Raw genomic sequence first — 25,564 nt, forward strand, 5'->3', positions numbered from 1 at the left:
CACGGGACAAATCATGTTCCACTCACTGAGAACTTACCTGGATTTGAGATTCTGGAATTCCTGTTTGACAAGCCAATTCTTCTCTGGTTGCAATGCCAGGAAATCAGTTCTTCTTGAAGGCCTGCACAAGGATACCTGTTTGAGATGGAGAGGTGAATGTCCACTTTCTCCTGGCCCCTTTATGGAAGCATTCTGAAGAACGAATAAAGAAGAGATTTAGGCCAGTTGCACATTCAGTGCAGATACAATGCGTGATACGCATGGAATATAATATCGTTTATATGTAATTTATCGTATACATATATACGTAGGTATATACATATATATTTTTTCTCGCCACCTTTCTCCCCACTGAGTGCTCAGAAGTACTCACCCAACAACCCTAGCTCAGCAGCCCTAGGATAAAGGTGCTGAGGTGGTGGAAGAGGGGAACTCTGACTTCTTCGCAGTTTCAGGACCAGAAGATTCAAAGACTTCCTGGCCGTGCATCATCACACCCTACAACCAGGGACACGATGCTCATATCTGCAACACTAATGGGGCAAGAACCAAATGACCATTGGTTTCCCTCCTAAGCATTCTTTGCCACACATTTATCATTCATATTCAGAGGTGATCCTGTTTCCAGGAGATCCTCTGAGGAAATGCACTTGGAAATGCTGGGTACTTACTTTGAATCCGAGGCTGAGGCTGTCGATGATGATTTAATTGCCCCCTTCTCTTAAGGTTTTCATGGACACCACCTGGCTCTGCCTTAGAGTTCTTCTTCATTGGTTCTGAAACCAATCCTAAGCACAAATAGGGAACCCACTGTCACTCAGGGCTTATGAACATACTTCCAAAGATCTCTTGCAGTGATATACAAGAGGACAAACAAATAAGGAAGCAAACTAATGAAGACCCAGAATGGCCATCTGTCACCAGTGGAAATATGTGATTCAAAGGCAGTAGTCTACATAAAGAATAATGCTTTTACCTCTGAATAAGTGCACAGAATTTCAGAAAATACATAATCTGCTATCAATAAAAGTAGTCATTTCTCCTTTAGTCATCTTCATGGTATCCAAAGTAAAGACTCATGACAGGAGAAAATGCTTGCTTTCCCAAAGCCAGAATGAGCTCGTTAACACACCCTCTCTCTCCATCATCCTCTTCCGGTCAATGGTGCCAGTTTCTCTGTCGGCTTTTGTCTCTGTCTCCTTCTACCAGTTTTTGTCTATCTCTGTTTTTCTCCCTCTCAGCCTCTGTCTGTTTCTTTCTCTCACTCTTTTGCTTTTTGCCTCATCTTTCCTGTGGTCGATGCCTGAGTAATGTTTCTCTGCCTCTTTTTTTTTTAATTTTAAATTACTATTTCAAGAATATTTCTTTTTTATGTTTATTTTATTTATTTTTGGCTGCATCGGGTCTTAGTTGCGTCACGTGGGATCTCTCGTTGCGGCATGCAGGCTTCTGTCTAGTTGCGGCATGCAGGTTTTTCTCTTCTCTAGTTGTGGCGCACAGGCTCCAGGGAGCGTGGGCTCTGCAGTTTGTGGCACAGGGGCTCTCTAGCTGAGGCGCATGAGCTCGGCAGTTGTGGCTCACGGGCTTAGTTGCCCTGCAGCATGTGGGATCTTAGTTCCCTGACCAGGGATCGAACCCGTGTCCCCTGCATTGTACGGTGGATTCTTTACCACTGGACCACCAGGGAAGTCCCTCTCTGCCTCTCTTATGTCCGCATAAGCAGTACTGTTTTGTAACACACAATGCATTGGTAAGTGCCCCTGTCAAAAATTCACTAAACCCGGACAACAGTAATTAAAATCCCACGCTGCCTGGGAAGTACTCATTTACAGTTACCTCAGTGGATACACGTCACAGTCACGTCTAGGTCAGGAGACTGTTATGTACCTGATCCCCATCTTCGAAACGTGTGCTGTTGTCTTCAACAGCGAAATGACAGGCTTGCTTCCCCATTACCAGAGACTGAAATGCAGTGTGTTTTTTTTTGTTTTTGTTTTTTTTTTTGGTCATTTCTGAATGTTTTGTGTGGAAATTCTAATAAATCTAGAAAAACCTTCAATAGAGGAAGACAACCAGTTTCTGTGGACTTGAGGTAACGTCCCAGGCACTGTGGTCAAATGCTAGCACCCTTTAATTATTCCTTGCAGACCTGACCAGAGATGAAGTGTTCGGCACAGGTAGTTCCTTGGAGAAAAGCAATAAAGGAACAAACCCATGGTACAACTAGCCTCATGCCTCACTGTTTCATGAACGTTCCTTTCTGACCATCCACTGGAATGAGCCTATAGCCACTCAGATAACTCTGGCCACATTTTCCCAAAGGATGCACCATCATTGCCAGGATATGAGTCAATGCTGTCTTGAGCACAAAAGGAACTGTCACTTAATCCTTGTCAACCTACTTGCAAAGGTTAACTAGTGATTCACAATTGAACTGTTACCAAATAAAGACTCACTGCCCTATAAGCATAAAATTCAATACTCCGCCACCAGCTTTTAAGCAAGAGCTTTAGGAGGACATGGAGATGGTGGAGTAGAAGGACATGGAGCTCACCTCCCCTCAACAAACACATCCAAAATACAACTACATGTGCAACAGTCCTCCCAGAACACCAACTGAAAGCTGGCAGAAGATCTCACGCAACCAAAGCTGCAAGAAAGATCCCCACATGACCAGGCAGGACTAAAGGAAAAAAAAGGGAATTGAGATAGGACCTGCACCCTTGGGAGGGAGCTGTGAAAGAGGAAAGTTTCCCTCACTCCGGGAAACTCCTCTGCCAGCTGGGATGGAGCTGCAGGGGTCTGAAATTTGCCTGAGAGGAATGTGCACGGGCTGGCTGGCTGGCTGGCTGCCAAGCAGGACAGAGAGGTACCAGGGCTGACGGCTGCCACCTCGCTGCACTTCCCAGCCCGAGATGCATGCCTGCCGCTGTGCACAGCGGTTGGGTGCTGAAACTCAGGCTTCGTGGACAGACAAGGGGAGAGGACTTGGTTTGGCTTGCGGAGACAGCCCAAAGGGCCTGGAGTGTGGACCAGGCTGCAACTGGGGGTGCGCGTGGGATGAAACCCTGGGCCGCCACAGAAGCCCCATTATCAATGTGAAGGGCAGGGCACAGGTCAGCCATAGAAGCCTCACTGTCACCGTGCTCACAGTGGGGCATGGCTCCGGCCGTTGCAGACCTTACGAGCGTGCACACACTGGGGTTGACTTCGAGCCAACTGTTGGTGCTCCCAAATCGGGGGGCAGCTTCAGGGGGCTTTGAAAGCTCGTGGCCTCAGCAGACTCGGGAAACTTGGGCTTTGCAAGCATGCACATGCCGCAAGCAGGAGGGGCTGGTGCATGAGCCAATCATCGGTGCTCCCACAGCAGAGATGGGTCTGACTTTGTGGGCAGGCACAGTGGGTTGCGGGTAGTGTCACAGAGTCACACATTCCAGCGGACAGCTCCTGGGGAGGAAATCCTTTCCCAGAGGGAGCGTTCCAGTCCCACCTACCTCACAATGCAGTTTAGGACAAGACCTGTGGGTTTCTACTCCAACAAATGGGGAGCAGACCCTGCCCCCAACAGGGCTGTGACAACCACAGAGCAAAAAGGAGGCCCCACCCAACATCCAGTGCAGGCTCTGGTCACCACAACACCAAACACACCCCCTATCAAGGGGACAAATACCAGCACACCCTGGGGAAAGATGTGGCAGGTATCCATACCAAATACAGCCCTTGCACCAAAAATACTGGACTGTACCCACCTGTGGGCAGGCACTGACCCTTCCCGCTAAGAAGCTTGTACTGGCCTCTAGACCAGCCTCACCCACCGGGGAACAGACACCGGAAGCAGCAAACTAGAATCCTGCAGCCTACAGACCGAGCCTGCCAACAGCAAGCTAGACCCTACCCTGGGACCAGCTGGGCCCTGGCCCTGCCCACTAGCAGGCCAAAGCAACCTTCAGTACACCCTGGACCCCTACCCAACTGCGTCAGGAACTGCCCCTTCCCCACAACCAACGATCTGAAACCAGATCTGGGATCCCTGGGCCCTGCGGCCTAACTTCAGGAACCAGCTCTGCCTGCCAACAGTCTGGCACTAATCCCAGGATCTGGCTTCACATGCCAATAGGTGAGCAATGGCCCCAGAGTCTTTGGGACCCTGACTCCGCCTACCATTGAGCCACCACTAGCCCCAAGGCCACCTAGGGTTCTGCAGCCAGCTGCCTTGTGACTAGGTCCCGCTAAACAGCAGCCAGCAGCATCCACAAAAGGCAGGGTCTGGCAACCAACCAGACTAGGGGACAACCAAGCCTACCACATCACCCACAGAGTCAGCTCACCACAACAGAAGGACCCACACAGCCTTCTGGGGGGAACCCTTAGTGCATACAGCTTGGGTGACAAGAGAGGAGTGCACTTCTGTGACGTATAGGACATCTCCTACAGAAGGCCACTTCCCCAAGGTTGAGAAATATAACTAACCTATCACATAATACATAAAAAGAGTAACTTAGACAAAATGAGGTGGCAGAGGAATACGTTTCAGGCTAAGGAACAAGACGAAACCCCAGAAAAACAACTAAGTGAAGTGGAGATAGGCAATCAACCTGAAAAAGAGATCACAGTAATGATTGTAAAAATGATCAAAGAACTCAGGAGAAGAATGGATGCACAGAGCGAGAAGTTAGAAGTTGTTAACAAAGAGTAAGAAAATATAAAGAACAATCAAACAGAAATGAAGAATACAATAAGTGAAATGAAAAATACACGAGAAGGAATAAATAGTACACTAAATGATACAGATGAACAGATCAGTGAGCTGGAAGACAGAGTAGTGGAAATCCCTGGCACCGAACAGAAAAAAGAAAAAAGAATTAAAAGAAACGAGGACAGTTTAAGAGACCTCTGGGACAACAACAAGTGCTCTATTATTTGCATTATAGGGGTCCCAGGAGGAGAAGAGAGAGAGAGAAAGGGCATGAGAAAATATCTGAAGAGATAATAGCTGAAAATTTCCCCAACCTGGGAAAGGAAACAGTCACCCAACTCCAGGAAGAGCAGAGAGTCCCAGGCAGGATAAATCCAAAGAACACACCAAGATACACTGTAATCAAAATGACAAAAATTAAAGAGAGAATATTAAAAGAAACAAGGGAAAAGCAACAAATAACATACAAGGGAACCCCCATAAGGCTATCAGCTGATCTTTCAGCAGAAACTCAGGGACTAGCATGATATATTTAAAGTGATGAAAGGAGAAAACCTACAACCAAGACTGCACTACTTAGCAAGGCTCTCATTCAGATTTGAAGGAGAAATCAAAAGCTTTACAGATAAGCAAAAGCTGAAAAAAAGCAGCACCACCAAACCAGCTTCACAAAAAATGTTAAAGGAACTTCTCTACGTGAAAAAGAAAAGGGCATAGCTAGAAACAAGAAAATTATGAAATAAAAAAGCTCACTGGTAAAGGCAAACATACAGTAATGGTATGGAATCATCCACACACAAAGCTAATAGGGAGTTTCAAAGACAAAAGTAGTAAAATCACCTGTATCCACAATAAGCAGTTAAGGGATACACAAAACAGATGTAAACTATGATATGAAAACTATAATCATGAGTGGAGAAGAATACAAATGCAGGATTTCAAAAATGCATTTGGGGGCTTCCCTGGTGGCACAGTGGTTAAGAATCCGCCTGCCAATGCAGAGGACACGTGTTCGAGCCCTGGTCCGGGCAGATCCCACATGCTGTGGAGCAACTAAGCCTGTGCACCACAACTACTGAGCCTGAGCTCTAGAGCTCATAAGCCACAATTACTGAAGCCTGTGTGCCACAACTACCGAAGCCCGTGTGCCACAACTACCAAAGCCCATGTGCCTAGAGCCCATGCTCTGCAACAAGAGAAGCCACCGCAATGAGAAGCCCACGCACCGCAATGAAGAGTAACCCCTGCTCACCACAACTAGAGAAAGCCCGTGTGCAGCAACAAGACCCAACACAGCCATAAATAAATAAATTTACTTATTTTTTAAAAATGCATTTGAGGGCTTCCCTGGTGGCGCAGTGGTTGAGAGTCCGCCTGCCGATGCAGGGGACAGGGGTTCGTGCCCCGGTCCAGGAGGATCCCACATGCCGCGGAGCGGCTGGGCCCGTGAGCCATGGCCGCTGAGCCTGCGCTCCGCAACGGGAGAGGCCACAGCAGTGAGAGGCCCGCATACCGCAATGAGAAGCCCACGCACCACAACAGAGACCCAACACAGCCAAAAATAAATAAATAAATTTAAAAAAAAAAAAAAAAAAAAAAATGCATTTGAAATGAAGAGATCAGCAACTTTAAAAAATCAGATATATTTATACATATACATGTACATACATATATATGTGTGTCTATATATATATATACACAAACTGCTCTACAAACACCTCACGGTAATCACAAGCCAAAAATCTATAACAGATATACACACAAGAAAGAAAAAGGAATCCAATCAAAATATTAATGATAGTCATCAAATCACAAGAGAAAAGAACAAAAGAGGAAAAAAGACCTACAAAAACAAATCCAAAACAATTAACAAAGTAGCAATAAATACATATATTGGTAATTAACTTAAGTGTAAATGGACAAAATGCTCCAACCAAAAAACAAAGTGGCTGAATGGATACAAAAACATGACCCATAAATATGCTGCCTACAAAAGACTCACTTCAGCTCTACAGACAGGTACTGACTGAAAGTGAGGGGATGGAAAAAGGTATTCCATGCAATAGAAATCAAAAGTAAACAAATAGCAATACTTGTATCAGACAAAATAGACTTTAAAGACAAGAGACACTACATAATGATGAAGGGAACGATCCAAGTAGATATAACAATTGTAAATATATATACACCCAACATAGCAGCACCTCAATATATAAGGCAAATATTAACAGACATAAAAGGAGAAATCAACAGTAACACAATCAACAGTGTCTTTAACACCCCACTTATGTGAATGGACAGATGGAAAAAGAAAATCAATATGGAAACATAGGTCTTAACAAATTAGACCAAATGGACTTAATTTATATATACAGAGAAAGAGAGCATTCCATTTGAAAACAGAATACATTCTTTTCAAGTGCACATGAAACAGTCTCAAGGATAGATTACATACTAGGCCACAAAACAAGCCTCGGTAAATTTAAGGAAATTGAAATTATATCAAGCATCTTCTCCAACCACAATGCTATGAGACTAAAAATCAACTACAAGGAAAAAACTGCAAAAAACAAACACATGGAGGCTAAAAGATATGCTACTAAAAAACCAATGGGTCAATGAGGAAATAAAATACCTAGAGACCAATGAAGACAAAAACATGATAAACCAAAACCTATGGGATGCAGCAAAAGCAGTTCTAAGAGGGAAGTTTATAGCAATACAATCTTACCTCGGGAAACAAGAAAAATCTCAAGCGCCCTAACATTACACCTGAGGGAACTAGAGAAAGAAGAAACAAAACCTGAAGTTAATAAAAGGAAAGAAATCATAAAGATCAGAGCAGAAATAAATGAAATAAAACCTAAAACAACAGAAAAAAATAACTGAAACTAAAAGCTGGTTCTTTGAAAAGATAAACAAAATTGATAAACCTTTAGCCAGACTCATCAAGAAAAAAGAAGGGAGAAAGCCCAAATCAATAAAATCAGAAATGAAAAAGAAGTTACACCACAGAAATACAAAGGATCATAAGAGACTACTATAAACAACTACAGCCAATAAAATGGACAACCTAGAAAAATGGACAATTTCTTAGGAAGATACAATCCCCCAAGACTGAACCAGGAAGAAATAGAAAATATGGACAGACCAGTTACCAGTACTGAAATTGAATCAGTAATTTTAAAACTCCCAACAAACAAAAGTCCAGGACCAGATGGCTACACAGGTGAATTCTACTAAATATTTAGAGAAGAGTTAACACCTATCATTCTTTAACTATTCCAAAAAACAGCAGAGGAAGGAACATTTCCGAACTCATTCTATGAAGCCACCATCACCCTGATACCAAAACCAAAGATATCACAAAAAGAGAAAATTACAGACCAATATCACTGATAAACATAGATGAAAAAATCCTCAATGAAATACTAGAAAACTGAATCCAACAATACATTAAAAGGATGTAACTGAATCCCACACCATGATCAAGTGGGATTTATCTCAGGGATGCAAGAATTTTTTCAATATCCACAAATCAATCAATGTGATACACCACATTAACAAATTGAAGAATAAAAACCATATGATCATTTCAGTAGATGCAGAAAAAGTTTTTGACAAAAATCAACATCCATTTATGATGAAAATTCTGCAGAAAGTATACATAGAGGGAACATACCTCAACATAACAAAGGCCCTATATGACAGCACACACAGCTAACATCATACTCAACAGTGAAAAGCTGAAAGCATTCCCTCTAAGATCAGGAAAAAGAAAAGAAAGCCCATTCTCACCATATTTATTCAACAAAGTCTTGTAAGTCCTAGCCACAGCAATCACAAGAAATAGAAATAAAAGGATTCTGAATTGGAAAGGAAGAAGTAAAACTGTCACCATCTGCAGATGACATACTATACACAGAAAATCCTAAAGATGCAACCAATAAACTGCTAGAGCACAATGAATTCAGTAAAGTTGCAGGATACAAAACTAATGCACAGAAATCTGCTGCATTTCTATACACTAACAATGAAATATCAGAAAGAGAAATTAAGGAAACAATTCCATTTACCATCACATCAAAAAGAATAAAATACCTAGCCATAAACCTACCTAAGGAGGCAAAAGACCTGAACTCTGAGAACCCTAAGATGCTGATGTGAGTAACTGAAGATGACGCAAACTGATAGAAAGATATACCGTATTCTTTTTTTTTTTGCAGTACACGGGCCTCTAACTGCCATGGCCTCTCCCACCACGGAGCACAGGCTCCGGACGTGCAGGCTCAGCAGCCATGGCCCACGGGCCCAGCCGCTCCACGGCATATGGGACCCTCCTGGACCGGGGCACGAACCCGTGTCCCCTGCATCGGAAGGCAGACCCTCAACCACTGAGCCAAAAGGGAAGCCCGATATACCGTATTCTTGGATTGGAAGAATCAATATTACAATGACCATACTACCCAAGGCAATCTACAGATTCAGTGCAATCCTTATCAAAATACCAATGGCATTTTTCACAGAACTAGAACAAAAAAATTTTTAATTTGTATGGAAGCAAGATCCTGAATAGCCAAAACAGTCTTGAGAAAGAACAGAGTTGGAAGAATCATGCTCCCTGACTTCAGTCTATACTATAGTGCTACAGTAATCAAAACAGTATGGTACTGGCACAAAAACAGACACATAGATCAACGGAACAGGATAGAATACCCAGAAATAAACCCACACACTATGGTCACTTATCTGTGACAAAGGAGGCAAGAATATACAGTGGAGAAAAGACAGTCTCTTCAATAAGTGCTGCTGGGCTTCCCTGGTGGCGCAGTGGTTGAGAGTCCGCTTGCCGATGCAGGGGACACGGGTTTGTGCCCCGGTCTGGGAGGATCCTGCATGTCACGGAGCGGCTGGGCCCATGAGCCATGGTTGCTGGGCCTGCGTGTCCAGAGCCTGTGCTCCGCAAGGGGAGAGGCCACAGCAGTGAGAGGCCCGCGCACCACAAAAGAAAAGGAAATAAGTGGTGCTGAAAAAACAGGACAGCTACATGTAAAAGGATGAAATTAGAACATTCTCTAATACCATATACAAAAATAAACTCAAAATGGATTAAAGACGTAAATGTAAGACCAGATACTATAAAACTCTTAGAAGAGCTTCAAAATGGCAGAAGAGTAAGAGGTGGAGATCACCTTCCTCCCCACAAATACATCAGAAATACATCTACCTGCGGAACAACTCCTACAGAACACCTACTGAACGCTGGCAGAACACCTCAAACCTCCCAAAAGGCAAGAAACTCCACACGTACCCGCGTAGGGCAAAAAAAAAAAAAAAAAAAAAAAAAAAACAGAGACAAAAGAATGGGGACAGGACCTGCACCAGTGGGAGGGAGCTTTGAAGGAGGAAAGGTTCCCATACACTAGGAAGCCCCTTCGTGGGCGGAGACTGCGGGGGGCGGAGGGGGGAAGCTTCAGGAGCCACGGAGGAGAGCGCACCAACAGGCGTGCAGAGGGCAAAGCGGAGAGATTCCCGCACAGAGATTCGGTGCCGACCAGCACTCACCAGCCCGAGAGGCTTGTCTGCTCACCTGCTGGGACGGGTGGGAGCTGGGAACTGAGGCTCGGACTTAGGAGGTTGGATCCAAAGTAGAGGACTGGGGTTGGCTGCATGAACACGGCCTGAAGGAACCAGTGGGCCACAGCTAGCAGGGAGGGAGTCCGAGAAAAAGTCTGGAGCTGCCGAAGAGACAAGAGACTTTTTCTTGCCTCTTTATTTCCCGGTTCACGAGGAGAGGGGATTAACAGCACCACTTAAAAGAGCTCCAGAGACAGGCGCGAGCCGCGGCTATCAGCGCGGACCCCAGAGACAGGCATGAGAAGCTAAGGCTGCTGCTGCAGCCACCAAGAAGCCTGTGTGCAAGCACAGGTCACTATCCACACCCCCACCTCCAGAGAGCCTGTGCAGCCCACCAATGCCAGGGTCCTGTGATCCAGGGACAACATCCCCGGGAGAGCGCACTGCATGCCTCAGGCTGATGCAAAGTCACGCCGGCCTCTGCCACCACAGGCTCGCCCCGCATCCATACCCCTCCTTCCCCCCCGGCCTGAGTGAGCCAGAGCCCCCGAAGCAGCTGCTCCTTTAACCCCGTCCTGTCTGAGAGAACAGATGCCCTCAGGTGACCTACACGCAGAGGCGGGTCCAAATCCAAAGGTGAACACCTGGAGCTGTGCGAACAAAGAAGAGAAAGGGAAATTTCTCCCAGCAGCCTCAGGAGCAGCAGATTAAATCTCCACAATCAACTTGATGTGCCCTGCATCTGTGGAATACCTGAATAGACAAAAAATCATCCCAAATTGAGGAGGTGGACTTTGGGAGCAATGATATATATATACATATTTCCCTTTTTCTCTTCTTGTGTGTATGTGATTGCTTCTGTAATTTTGTCTGTATAGCTTTGCTTTTACTGTTTGTCCTAGGGTTCTGTCTGTCCGTTTTGTTTTGTTTTTCTTTTTTTAACCACTTAAAAAAGTTTTTTCTTAGTAATTTTTTCTTTTAATAACTTTATTTTATTTTACTTTATTTTATTTTATCTTCTTCTTTCTTTCTTTTTCTCCCTTTTATTCTGAACCGTGTGAAGGACAGGCTCTTGGTGCTCCAGCCAGGTGTCAGGGCTGTGCCTCTGAGGTGCAAATATTGCCATTTGCAGCAACATGGATGGACCCAGAGATTATTATATTAAGTGAAATAAGTCACACAGGAAGACCAGTATCATATACCACTTACACGTGGAAACTAAAAAAATAATACAAATGAACTTATTTACAAAACAGAAACAGACTCACAGCATAGAGAACGTATGGTTAGTAAAGGAGAAAGCAGGGGGCGGGGAGAGGGATAAATTAGGAGTATGGGATTAAAGATGCACACTATTACATATAAAATAAACCACAAGAAGTTACTGTATAGCACAGGGAACTGTACTCAATATCTTGCAATAAACCATAATGGAAAAGAATCTGAAGCTGTACACCTGAAACTAACACAATACTGTAAATCAAGTATAGTTAAATTCCTTGAAAAATGAAAAGTTTAATGTGAGGTCAACTGGTAGGGAGACAGGAGGCAAGCCTCCCAAATCTGTCTCCCTGATCCAGGGTTCGTGGAGAACTTTTAAGGGTTAGGGGAATTTCAAACTTGGAAGCTGACTGGCTATTCTTACATCAGTCCATATAAGCTACTCACGCTGCTAGAACATAGATTTTCCTTATTGAAGGCCTTTGCACATCTTAACGCTCCCATGGCAACACTCTTATTCTTTCAGTCCATAGACTAACTTGCGTAGAATTCATGGTTCTGGGGTCATCCAGACATGGGTTCCTGTCATGCACATGTGCAGTGCTGTCTCTAATATAATTCAAGGTTTGATTATTCAAAACCCTATTTATGGAGGCAAATCCAGTTAAAGCTGGTGAATGTTTTATGTGCTACTTCAACTCTTTTTTTTTAATTTTTTGGTACATTCCTAAATCAAGGGAAATAGGGCAAGGACCATGCTAGATTCTTCCTTCTGATTAGGTGCGTGGATTTTTTAATAAGATAAATGACATTGCTTTTCATTGAATTGTAAATATTCGTGATTCCCACCTTGAACCCTTAAGTCTCAGACAATCATCTTGCCAGTGGGGGAGGGCTTTTTAAATACAGGAGATAGACAATAAGTACAAAATTTGGTGAATGAAAAGATTAACCCTAATATACTTAGAACTATGACTCCTAATTTTTTTTTTTTTTTTTTTAAATAATCCCAATTGATACATCACTGTATGACTCCTAATTTTAACTGTCCTTCCAAAACAGACATTACTTTAGGAATCCATGAAAACATTTTATTGTAAACATTTTTAGCGATTCAATTGGCAATAATACTTAGTCTTAAGGAAGGGTCTCCTATATAACATTCCATAAGGGTTCAACTGGAGCTTGCTTCTAGGGGCTACTCTTAAATCTAAGCAGGGCAACTAGTAAGACATCCCTAGTTTAGTTGGTTTCTTGACATATTTTGGTGATTGACTTTACGGTATAATTTATTTCAGTCTTTCCCACAGCCCAAGGTCTCCATGAAGCATATAACTTCCATTGTATTCCGAGGGCCCCAGACACCAAGTTACCTTGGTTATGAAAGCTCCTAGGTTGTCACTTTGAACTGAAGGAGGCAACCCCAAATGAGGGATAATTTCTTTTAGTACGGACTGTTACCTCAGAAGCTTCTCTGTTCAGCATGGAAAGGTTTCGACCCATCCTTTGAAGTTGTCCACAATTACCAGCAAATACCTGTAATTTCCCACAGCTCTTAGCATAACAGTAAATGCTATTTACTAATCACCTCCTGGTTTTGTCCCTAAGGTCTGCACCCCTTTTATTATTGGGGGTGACCCAGTTTTAGGATTGTTTCTGAACAGATCAGTTTTGTGTTACCTTTTGGATGGTCCTTTGCATTTGTGAACCAACTATAAACATTTGTAGCCAGTGGCAGGTTGCATCCCTCCCGTTAATGGGTTCCTTGACGTAGGTAATTATTTTTTCCACTAAATGCTTGGGTGTAAGCACTAGTCTCTGTTCATTATAAATCCAGCCTTCTTTGATCGTTTGGTACTGATCAAAGTCTCAAGAGTCAGCATGATATCCCTATTTGTCTGCTCTCCCTAGATCTATTTCAGAATACTGGGGCTTAAACAGGTATTGATCCTGTTTAAGGGATCTTATAAGGGCTATAAGGGTACATCTTCTGGGCAGATGTATTTCTGCTTCCAGGACTTCCTGATGAGTTGCTACTGCATACCCAGCCTTTCAAAGTCTGTGGTCCATGAAGCTGCTCCCATCCATAAACGTGTCCTTAACTGTATATTCTAAAGGCTGATCAGTCAGGTCAGATGTATGAGAATAGACTTCTTCAATTATTCGTATGGTATGGAACACCTTATGGCAAGCTGCAGCCCAGCTTAATGGCTCAATGTCATTTCCTTTAAGAGCCTCATATAGATGTCTGGCCACGAGTCCAAAGTTAGGAATCGAAATATGACAAAATCCAGCCATTCCTAAGAATCCTCTCAATTGCCTTCTGGTGGTGTGTACAGTAACCCAAGCTAATACTTCCTTTGATCCAGCAATACGTTTCTTCATCCTTTTGCTAACTCAACCCCTAGATATTTTACAATTGGTTGAGAAATTTACACTTCTCCCTTGGAGATTTTATATCCCTGGTCTGCCAGAAAGCTTAAGGTGAGGATTGTATTTTTTCCTACAGCTTCCTTAGTTTTACGAGCAATTAGTGTATCATAGTAAGACTCCCTCATTTAATTGGAAATCCCTTAAGTCCTTGGCTAAGGGCTCCCCGAAGATGGTGGGGACACTCTTAAATCCTTGTAGAAGTACCATTCAACAATATTGTTGTTTTATATTAGTGTTTCAGTAGCACCATTTAAAGGCAAACAATTCCTGGGACTCAGGACTTAGGGGTATGTAGTAAACAGCATCTTAAGTCCCGAACTGTAAACCAGCAAAAGTCTCTAAATAAAGTTGTAAGCGAAGTGTAAGTATACACCACTGCATGTATATCCTCTACAATTTGGTTAATGGCTCTCAAATCCTGTACAGAACAATAATCTCTGGTCCCCAGTATTTGTACCAGCAGGACTGGAGTGTTATATGGGGACTGGCAAGGTCTGATTAATTGGCACTTGAGAAAGGTGGTTATCAGCGGCTTTATACCTTCCTTCACAAGCCTCTTTAAAGGGTATTGCTTTAAATTGGGAGCCTTGGTGCATGGATGGAGTTCTACTACTGGGTTAGCTGTCTTGGCTCTTCCTGGCCTACGTCAGTGCAAATATCCACTCTTACCTTTTGTAGAATTTCTTCAAGGACTTCTGGTTGAGGCTTGCCTCCCAATTGTGAAAGTGCAGCTTGGAGGGAATAGGCTTGATCTGGGAATTTTTTTTTTTTTTTTTTGGCGGTACGCGGGCCTCTTAACTGCTGTGGCCTCTCCCGTTGCAGAGCACAGCCTCCGGACGTGCAGGCTCAGCGGCCATGGCTCACGGGCCCAGCCGCTCCGCGGCATGTGGGATCTTCCCGGACAGGGGCACGAACCCGTGTGCCCTGCATCAGTAGGCGGACCCTCAACCACTGCGCCACCAGGGAAGCCCGATCTGGGAATATTTTAATGTCTACTTCTTCTGATAAAATTCATTTAATTTTGTTAGTAGATCTTGCCCCAAGAAGAGAATAGAACATTCAGTCACATACAGAAAGCTGTACTTTAAATATGTTTTTTTCTCACTTATATAGATCAGGGATAGAAAATGGGGAGTTCACACATATAAATCCCCTGGGGGGACTTCGGTCATCTAGACCTTCGGGAACCTGTCTCAGCAGATACTGCCCTGCCTGAAGCAGAGTACCCCCTGGGCTGAACTGAGTACCCTGCCAGGTACGGGGAGAGGAGACCAATCCCTTCTGACTAGCTGGTAAGGAAGGGGCTAGGGCTAGACCTGTGGCTCTAGGAGCACTGCTGGCGGAAGCCTCCGCAGGGCTCGCAGAGATTCCCCCTTCATACAGCAGCGGAACCGCAGCAGACACCAAAGGAGCCAAACATTGTGGTGACCGTGAGGCTCTGCTGCAGGCAAGACAGGCTTTTTCTGAGGGCCTCCCCTGTAGCTGCTGAACAGGGTACAAAATAACCCAGAAAAGCCAAGTCGAGGTCAAACGTTGTGAGCCCACTCCTTGTTCCTGACGACTCTTGATCTGAGGAAAGCTGATGATCACAGTGCAAGGCAGAGCTGACGGGAGGACAGCCAAGAGTTCTCCATCTGGGAGTCTATCCTCCTTAGTGAAGTCAGCACTCTGCAGTTGGCTGACTGGATTCCCTCCAGTGAGCGCTCACAATAGTTTACTTCTCAGCCAACAAGAACACGGAAGAGCCTGGAACAAGTGCCTTTAGCAAATGCCTGCCACCTCTTCCCAGGCTTCATGGATTGGGCCCAACGTCAACAGCAGTCCCATCAGAAACTCAGGGCTGTGTGATGCAGCAATGTTGGCTGCACCTGGAAAATCCTTGCGTTCATGAAAAATGAAAGAACCGTGGTTTACCAATTGTTGGCTCAGAATACACTTTCCTTTATAGGAAGCACCTGGGCACACTAGAAGCTTGCCCCCCTCAACTAGTCTCCACCTTAGTGCCGGTTCTGAGGGGTTAGCCTGCCCCTCTGAGAATGGGGAGAGAGATGGGGGAGAGAAAACATGAAAGCAAGTAACTCCTAAGTCAAAGGCTTAGTTAGTATCCCAGGTTTAAAACCCAAGAACTGAAAACAGTCTATGGATTGCTAATCTCTAGAAAATATCTTTCCCTCAGCTCCCCCCCCAAAAAAGCAAAGGGAAATCAATACAACCTCAAGAGGCGTGAGAAAGCAAGAGTCTTAGGATTTAGGAACCAATTCCGTCTCCTAGTTTGGTTTCTGGAAAGAAGCAAGCAAATGCAGTAGCAACTATCCACGATTTGGCTGTAAGAATTCCCTGGAGAAGCCACTGCAGAAGATGGACAGTCTCAGTGATGACCAGTTTGGATGTGAGGGTTCACTTAGGGAACACTGCGTAGCTTTCCGTTAGAGATGATTGTCAAGCACTGTAGCCTGAAAGTCACACATGCTACCCAGCTAACCAAGGAATCTGTCCAAGGCTGTAGCCAATCTGGTCAGAGGTTCCTAAGAATTGCCCCCACCCCATGTGCTGAAGGCAGGCTTGCCTATTACAGAGAAGCCTATGAAAGTCCAGGCCCTGTGTCACGCATCACCTTGAAAAGTTTACTGGATGAGGAGGAGGGTAGAAGAGGTGACTGTACCACCTTGAAGAAATGCAAGTGAGGAGCCTGTTTTAGACACATCTGAGCTGAATTTGAGGAGGAATTCAAGAATATACAGGGTGAAATACCGAAGCCCTCACTTCCTCTCTGAGCAAGTACAGGTATAATCTTCCTGGTAGATGACTAAAACATTTTATCTCCCCAGCAGAGATCACAGACAAGTTAATCTAGATGTCTGGGCAACTTCCATGTAGAACTATTCATCCCAAGGCCTCCATATGGCCCATGGCCTCTAGCACCACCACCGATTTCTTCCTCCTGGTAAATCTGTTACACACACACACACTTAAGAGCAATTCAATGCTAACTCCCTGTTAGTTTGGCTCATACAAAAGAAGATTAAAACTCTCAGTGAGGAAAACCCCAAAATGTATAAAATTCCTTTAACCCAGGCATGGGGTATGTTCTGGGGTGGAGAATTTTCCTGCTTTACACTCCTTCCTTTCTCCTTTCTCCTCTCACCCCAACGAGGTAATCAGGGCTGGTTCTATTAAGGATGCACACCTGGGGGCTTCCCTGGTGGCGCAGTGGTTGAGAGTCCGCCTGCCAATGCAGGGGACACGGGTTCGTGCCCCGGTCCGGGAAGATCCCACATGCTGCGCAGCGGCTGGGCCCGTGAGCCATGGCCGCTGAGCCTGCGCTCCGCAACGGGAGAGGCCACAGCACTGAGAGGCCAGCGTACCGCAAAAAAAAAAAAAAAAAAAAAAAAAAGGATGCACACCTGTATCAATACTGCCAGGAAATTACATTAGGCCCAGGTGAAACACCCTGACACTTCCTTCAGGCAACATTTCTAGTCAGGGAGCAGTGTAATTAATCTCCTGAGTCAGAGGACCCTCACTGATATCAGGTTTAATAAAGTTTTGCTACAATCATCCAAGAACAAACCTCTATGAACTAATCCTAACAAATAAAACAGTTAGACACAGAAAAACACGGACAAAGAAATCCGAGATGCTAGGACTTCAACCCAGGCTTCAAGACTCTAACCCAATCTTTTGAGAACCTCACTGGCTGTAACCTTTCATCTTGTCTCCCTACGGTGGGACTCCATCCCCAGTCCTAGCCTTGGGACTCTAACCCTAGTCTCAGAACTCTAACTTGACAGAAATCTCCCCAGGGTAAGACTCTAACCCACAATCCTGATGACGTTATTAGACAATTTAGGTACAGGAGCATTTTGACAACGTTACTCACCCAAAAGGCGTCTGGTCCAGGAGCCGTTTCTTTTCTAAAAAAATGAAGCAGTGCTGAGGAGCCTGAAGAGCCATGGCTGGGAAGCAGGAACCCCACAGCTGACCCTCTAGACAAATTTGGTCTAGATAGCCGGTCAAGGATGGTGGCAAGAGCGTGTACATGCTCTACCAGGAGCTAAAGTGCCTCAGGCACTGTAGAAAACTCTGTGTTACCCAAATTGTTACCTAGCAAGGGCTCCCTACTGGACACACGTAGAAGCCGACACTATGGCACTGGCTTTTGGAAAAGAAGAGCTTTACTGCGAGGTTAACCTGCAAGGCTCTCAAATTTGCCTCCCTGATCCCGCGTCTGGGGCAATTTGTAAAGGGTTAGGGGAATTTCAAAGTTGTAAGCTCATTGGCTAGTCTTGAATCAGTCCATATAAGCTACTCCTGCTGCTGGAAGCCAGATTTTCCTTATTGAATGGCTTCTCAACTAAGGGGCTCAGGTGGCAACATTTCTATTCCTTGAGTTCTGCAGACCGAGATTCTTAGTTCCAGGGTCATCCTGAAGATATGGGTTCCCAGTTTGCACACGCGCAGTGTTGTTTCTGTAAAATGCCTCAAGGTTTGAATAATCAACAACCTATTTAAGGAGACAAAACCAGTTTAAGCTGGTGCTGTTTCAATTTGATTCATCAAAAATCTAAGGAGGCAAAAGCAGTTTAATCTAGTCAATGTTTTACTTGCTGTTTCAGAACAAACAACTGAAAACCCAGAATTGGCTGTCTGCCCCCTGTGGAATTATTTATGATTCAAAGGTACTGTATTGTACTAAGAAATCCTTGTTGCTTATCTATTTTATGTAGTTTGTATCTGTTAATCCCATACTCCCAATTTGTCCCTCCCTCCATCTCCCCTTCAGTAACCATGTTTTCTATGTCTGTGAATAAGATTCATTTGTATTATTTTAGATTCCAAACATAAGTGATATCAAATCGTATTTGTCATTCTCTGACTTACTTCACTCAGTATAATATTCTCAAGGTCCATGCATGTTGGGGCAAATGGCAATATTTCAATCGTTTTTATGGCTAATATTCCATTGTGTGTGTGTGTGTGTGTGTGTGTGTGTGTGTGTGTGTGTGTGTGTAAAATATATATCAAGCCAGTCATCTGTTTATGGGCGCTTGGGTTGTTTCCACACCTTGGCTATTGGAAAGAGTACTGTGGTGAATATTAGGGTGCATGTATCTTTTCAAATTAGAGTTTTCATTTTTTTCTGGATATACGCCCAAGAGTGAAATTGCTGGATCATACTGTGACTCTATTTTTAATTTTTGAAGGACCTTCCATACTGTTTTCCATAGTGGATTCACCAATTTACATTCCCACCAACCATGTAGGAGGGTTACCTTTTCTCCACACCCTCTCCAGCATGTTATTTGTAGACTTTTTAATGATGGTCACTCTGACCAGTGTGAGGTGGTACCTCATCGTAGTTTTGATTTGCATTTCTCTAATAATTAGCGAGGTTGAGCATCTTTTCATGTGCCTATTGGCCATCTGGATGTCTTCTTTAGAAAAATGTCTATTTATGTCTTCTTCACATTTTTCTATTGGGTTGTCTGTTTTTTCTATATTGAGTGTATGAGCTATTTATATATTTTGGATATTAACCCCTTGTCAGTTGCATTGCTTGCAAATATCTTCTCCCATTCTGTAATTTTAAACTATATTGCCAAGCTACAGTAACCAAAACAGTATGGTACTGGCCTAAAAACAGACACAGAATAGAGCCCAGAAATGAACCCATACGTGTATGGACAATTAATTTATGACAAACCAGCCAAGAATATACAATGAGGAAAGGACAGTCTGTTCAATAAATGGTGTTTGGAAAACCAGGCAGCTACATGCAAAAGAAGCAATATGGACCACAATCCTACACCACACACACAAATGAACTCAAGCGCCCACCCCCACCCAGCTCTGACGGCCACCAACTGCTCCTTGACGTGGACGGCCTCCTTCTGATGGGTAGCCTGCGGCCACCTCGGACAAGAGCTGTCAGGTGGGGGGGCGAGTAGGCCACAGGCTCTCAGAGCTGGGTACAGCAGGGCGGTGTGCGGGACCCCCAGGCAGGCGGCAGGGACCCCAGGGCTACATCAGAGCAGCCACACAGCACTCGAGCATTGAGGGCACCAGGGGCACTTCTGGCAGCCATGCTGCAAGTGAGGACACAGTGCATGGGGGGCGGCACACGAGGGCGCGGTGCTCCGGGAGGGACGGGAGGTTTCCATCCAGCCTCAGGGGGCCACAGGCACTGCCAGCACAGCCTAGCCTCAGTTTCCCCAACTGCACCCTGACCTCCAGGATCCCTACCAGCTTGCTCCGAGGTGCATGCACCTTGTTCATAGCATCCTACAGGGTGTGATCCTCCACCCGCCGATTTGGGGGCATCTGCCAATGTCTGGAGGTGTTTGGGGTAACGCAGCTGGAGGGTGGGAGTTACCGACATCCAGGGCAAAGCAGCCAGGGATGCTGCTGAACCTCCCACAATGCACAGGACCACCCCGCGCTACTGCAATGCTCCAGACCCAAGTTATCTGCGGTGCGGAGGTAGTTGAGGAGCCCTGCTAAGCGGTCTGGCTGGTAGGAGTGACTCCAAGCATGGACATCTCCTGGGAGCTGCTTTGCAGTGCAGAGCTCAGGTCCCCACCCGACAGCTGCCAAATCAGAATCTGCATTTTCACCCAAGTGCCGGAACGTCTGAGATGCACACAGCGCTGTGGATTTGAGCGGTTAACAATCCTAATGTGTGTCCTAAACATTCCCATAGTCGATGGTGGCAGGCAAGAACTTCACCAACCAAGACGAATTCAAGTAGAATTCAAAGAAAACACTCAATTTATAGCTCAAGAGCAAACTGCCCTGAGCGCTACCTAAAGCTTAGGTATATGGTTCACGACACTATGAAATGTTATACTGTTATGAAACGTGTTCTATCCTCCTAGTCTCCAGAAGGCTTCACAGGACTGTAACAATGTCTGCATACTTGTTTTTGGTTGCGCTGGGCATTAGTTGCAGCAGTCAGGCTCCCTAGTCATGGCTCTCCAGCTCCTTAGCTGCAGCATGCAAACTCCTAGTTGCATGCATGTGGGATCTAGTTCTCTGAACAGGTATCGAACCGCTGTCCCCTGCATTGGAAGGCGGATTCTTAACCACGGGACCACCAGGGAAGTCTCAATGTCTGCATACTTTATGTAGCCTACTGACCTGGTGGAGGTTTACATACGTTAGTGCTTCATCTCATAAAATCCTGCAAGGTGGGAGAAAATATTCGCATTGACTAATTAGAAACAAAAACGTTGGGCTTCCCTGGTGGCGCAGTGGTTGAGAGTCCACCTGCCGATGCAGGGGGCACGGGTTCGTGCCCCGGTCCGGGAAGATCCCACATGCCGCAGAGCGGCTAAGCCCGTGAGCCATGGCCGCTGAGCCTGCGCGTCTGGAGCCTGTGCTCCGCAACGGGAGAGGCCACAACAGTGAGAGGCCCGCATACCGCAAAAAAAAAAAAAAAAAAAAAAAGTTGCCCTCAGAGAGGTAAAGTTACTTGCCCAAGGTCACACAGCTAATAAGGAACAAAGCTGAGAAATGATTCCCGATCGATCTGATTCTATATGTATGTGATGTTGTGCTCATCTTACAGGGTGAGTGTGACCTGCCCCTGATGATCATATGGCTCAGTGGTTCAGTAGTAATGAGACTGATATTTTTTAAAGGACCACAAGAAACTGTCTTTTATTTTTATGGACCCAGAGATATGAACGAATAAATTCCTAAGGGGGAAAATAAATTCCCTTAGAGGTCACTAATTGGATAGAGCAGTGTATACAGCTACTAAATCTGAAATTACTCAATTTCAAAACGCTTCTGGGATTCATAAGTATAGTTTGCAGACATGAGTTTTCCTGCTCAGGTGGTCAAATTAAATGGTCAAATTCCTTACCCTCTAAAAAAAAAAAGAACTCAAAACGCATTAAAGGCTTGAATGTAAGACCTGAAACCATAAAACCCCCTAGAAAAAAACATAGGCAGTAAACTCTTTGATATCAGTCTTGGTGATAGTTTTTTGGAATTCCAAAAGCCAAGGAAATGAAAGCAAAAACAAACAAGTGGGACTAGATCAAACTAAAAACCTTTTGCACAGCAAAGGAAACCATCAACAAAATGAAAAGTCAACCTACCCAGTAGGAGAAAGTATTTGCAAATCCTATATATGATGAGGGGTTAACATCCAAAATATATAAAGAACTCATTCAACTCAATAGCAAACAAAACAAAAAACCCCAAATAATCTGATTTTAAAATGGGTAGAAGCTCTGAATAGACATTTTCACAAAGAACATATACAGATGGTCAACAGACCCATGAAAAGATGCTCAGCATCACAAAGCACCAGGGAAATACAAATAAATGGAATGAGATACCACCTCACATCTGCTAAAATGACTATTATCAAAAAGTCATGAAATAACAAATGTTGGTGAGAAAGTGGAGAAAAGGGTTCCCTTGTGCACCTTTGGTGGAAATGTAAACTGGTACAGCCACTATTGAAAACAGTATGCAGTTTCCTCAAAAATTTAAAAATAGGGACTTCCCTGGTGACCCAGTGGCTAAGACTCTGTGCTCCCAATGCAGGGGGCCCGGGTTTGATCCCTGGTCAGGGAACTAGATTCCCGCATGCCACAACTAAGAGCCTGCATGCTGCAACTAAAGATTCCCACGTGCTGCAACTAAAGATCCCACATGCTGCAACTAAGACCCAGCGCAGCCAAATAAATAAATAAATAAATTTAAAAATTAAAAATAGAACTACCATATGATTCAAAAATTCTACTTCGGGGGATTTGAAAAAAAGGAACACACTAACTGGAAAAGACATATGCACCTCCATGTTCATTATTTGCAACAGCCAAGATATGGAAACAACCTAAGGGCCCATCCATGGATGAACAAAGAAATATATACCTGTGGGTGTATATATATATGTGTGTGTGTGTGTGTGTGTGTGTGTGTATATATATATATATATACACACACACACACACATATATATATGTTATTCACCCTTAAAAAGGAATGAAATCTTGCATTATGCTAAGTGAAATAAGCCAGAGAAGACAAATACCGCATGATTTTACTTATATATATGTTATCTTAAAAACAAAAATAAGGGCTTCCCTGGTGGCGCAGTGGTTAAGAATCCACCTGCCAATGCAGGGGACACGGGTTCGAGCCCTGGTCCAGGAAGATCCCACATGCCGCAGAGCAACTAAGCCCGTGAGCCACAACTACTGAGCCTGCGCTCTAGAGCCCGCGCACCACAACTACTGCAGCCCGTGTGCCACAACTACTGCAGCCCATGCGCCTAGGGCCCATGCTCCACAACAAGAGAAGCCACTGCAATGAGAAGCCCACGCACCGCAATGAAGAGTAGCTTCCGCTCACCGCAACTAGAGAAAGCCCGCACGCAGCAACGAAGACCCAATGCAGCCAAAAATAAATTAAATAATTTTTTTTTAATTGAAAAAAGATCTCCAACACCCGACATTCATAAATATAGAGAACAGATTGGTGGTTGCAGAGGAAGGAGCTTGAGGATTGGTGGAATGGGTTAAGGTAAAAAGATACAAACTTCCAGTTACAAAGTAAATAAGTCATGGGGATGTAATGTACAGAATGGCAACACCATAGTAATAATACTGTATTGCATATTTGAAAGTTGCTAAGAAACTAGATCTTAAAAGTTCTCATTACAGAATAAAATGTCTAACTATATACGGAGACAGATGTTAGAGAGACTTATTGTGGTGATCATTTCCCAATATCTATAAATATCGAAACTTCATGTTGAATATCTGAAACTAACATAATATTATGTCAGTTGTAACTCAATAAAAAATAAGGTAACTACTCTATCCTAGGAAAAAAATGCCAGAACTAGTTATGACTTTCTGAAAATGGTAAAAAAATTTTTACAGATTTCAATTCCCTCCTCCTCTACCCCCATTTATTGTTTGTACCATATCTACATTCGCAGAACATAAAGCCATTACGTACTACAATCTCCTCTTTTCATCCCTCATTTGATCTTAATTCTACAATAGCTGTATATTTACTGCACACAGTATTTCTTACTGCAATGTCTCTAGTTATTGTGGTTTCTGAAGCTGACTTTTTAGTACATTCCTCAAGGAGGGCTTCTGGAACACTCTACTGAAACACTATAATAAAGACAGCATCAGTATTACTGATTTTTCCTTTTGCTCAGTATGGCTCAGCACAGAACTGTTAATGAATCTATACTCAAAAATCTGATGTTTTGCTCATCGAGGACTTGGCATTACAATTTGCTTTTTGAAAAATTATTGCTTTAAACCTCATTTATCTTGATTTCTGACTTTTTTTGGTGGTCCCTGAAATTTTGTGCCTGAGGCCAGTGCCTTTCTTGCCTCACCTGGTTCTAGCCCTGAGTTAGAGCTTCTCTGTCCTTTGTCTTTACTGTTCCCATCCTAAATATTTAATGCTCATTTCACTCCCAACAGTTGCTGTTCTCTATGGGCTCCAGTCCCATGGAGCTCTGGGGGTTCAGTGTGAGAATTCACAGACATTCATGCCTTACCTCAGATCTCTGCCTCACTAACTGTGGAGTGAACCAAGTCCCTCCCAGTCTCAGTTGCAAGTCCTGGCCAGGCTCCTGCACCGCACAAGCTCAAGGCCCTCCTGTGGGTCCTCAGTTGGCCCCTACACCGCGCATGCGTGGGGCTCTGGGGGGAAAGGGGCTGCTGCGGGCTAGTCTGCTCCTTATAAAGAGCATGCCCAGGGCTCTCAGGAATCCAGTTACGCTGTTGCTTCCTTCGACTTTCCCCACACTCAGGGTGATGTTGGGCAGGTCTCGTGGCTGTTGTGCTCCCACTTGTGCACTGAAAAATACCTTGTCACCTAATTTGGTAAAAATTCTCCATAGGTTTTGGTTTTCATATCCTATCGCTCTGTGTTTATATAGGGATTCTGGAAGACATAAGACCATGCTTCCACCACCACTGCCATCTTCCCAGAACTCCTTAATTTATTTTTAAAGGATACTTAAAAAAAAAAAAAAAGAGTGGAGAGCCAGAATTATTTTGTCACGTACAGACAGGATTAAAAAAAAAACCTACATAAAAAACAAAACCAGACTCTATCGTCTGCTCAAAGCATATGTATGTTCTCATTGTTAACAAGGCAGATTGCAACTGCTAGAGACATGACAGCCCCTGGTCCAGGAAAGATGTAGACCAGACAGTCCAAACACCCACGTGCTACACACACCCAGACCTGTGATGGCCTGGCCCAGCTCAAAAGGAAGAACAGGGGGCTTCCCTGGTGGCGCAGTGGTTGAGAGTCCGCCTGCCAGTGCGGAGGACACGGGTTCGAGCCCTGGTCTGGGAAGATCCCACATGCCGCAGAGCAACTAGCCCCGTGAGTCACAATTACTGAGCCTGCGCGTCTGGAGCCTGTGCTCTGCAATGGGAGAGGCCACGATAGTGAGAGGCCCGCGCACTGCGATGAGGAGTGGCCCCCACTTGCCGCAATTAGGGAAAGCCCTCGCAGAGAAACGAAGAGCCAACACAGCCATAAATAAATAAATAAATAAATAATTTAAAAAAAAAAAAAAAAAAAAAAAAGGAAGAACAGGAAAGGCCCAGGGAGTGAAGAGAGGAGGGAAAACCAGGT

The 25,564-nt window shown here is 44.4% G+C and overlaps 1 long non-coding RNA gene across 1 annotated transcript in view; it reads right to left on the minus strand.

The window, feature by feature from the left end:
• Window positions 1-441: 441 nt before the first annotated feature.
• The window catches only part of LOC116741525, a 30,892-nt gene continuing 5,769 nt past the window's right edge, over window positions 442-25,564 (minus strand). Inside the window, exons 2-3 of the long non-coding RNA XR_004346187.1 lie at window positions 672-788; window positions 442-533 (exon numbers count right to left, since the gene is read on the minus strand). This is a non-coding gene — a long non-coding RNA (uncharacterized LOC116741525). The remainder of the gene's footprint in view (window positions 534-671; window positions 789-25,564) is intronic.

Source organism: Phocoena sinus, chromosome 16, assembly GCF_008692025.1.
Source record: "Phocoena sinus isolate mPhoSin1 chromosome 16, mPhoSin1.pri, whole genome shotgun sequence".
In the NCBI taxonomy this organism is placed as follows: domain Eukaryota; kingdom Metazoa; phylum Chordata; class Mammalia; order Artiodactyla; family Phocoenidae; genus Phocoena; species Phocoena sinus.